The following is a 576-nucleotide window of genomic DNA, read 5'->3' on the forward strand; positions in this document are numbered from 1 at the left end:
CTAGGCTGAACTTGAACTCATTGTGTAGCCCAGGCTCGCCTCAAAGTTGTGGCTTTGATACAATCCACTTTACACTTTCATCACCCCTAAGAGAACTCCCAAAGCTGTCACTAACCGACCCCCGCTCCTGCCTCAGGCCATTGACTTTTGTCTCTCATTACAAATCTGCCTACTGGGGGGAGGGTGCCGCCGCACTGGAGACTGAATAATCAGAGCTTTCACACTGAGCTACATCCCCAACTTTTTTTTAAATGTTTTAAATTTTTTTAGACACAAACTCTTGCTAAGTTGCCCAGCCTGGGTTCAAATTTGCAGCCCTCCTGCCTCAGCCTCCTAGAATGGTGAAATTATAGATCTACGCCATCATGCTCCACTACAAACTACTTTTTAAACATATTGATGCTTCATTTTTGATAGATTCCTAACGGAGTTTTACAAAAATACTACAGTTATGAGAACAGGAATGTATAAACTCTCTTCAAGGGACAGAAGGAAACAGTAGAGGATCCAATGCTTCTGCACCCTGCGTGTTTCTTGTGTGTCATGTACTTCACTTTGTTTGTTGGAAATAGGGTC

This window comes from Fukomys damarensis, unplaced genomic scaffold (assembly GCF_012274545.1).
Source record: "Fukomys damarensis isolate Sample0158 unplaced genomic scaffold, DMR_v1.0_HiC HiC_scaffold_25, whole genome shotgun sequence".
Taxonomy (NCBI): domain Eukaryota; kingdom Metazoa; phylum Chordata; class Mammalia; order Rodentia; family Bathyergidae; genus Fukomys; species Fukomys damarensis.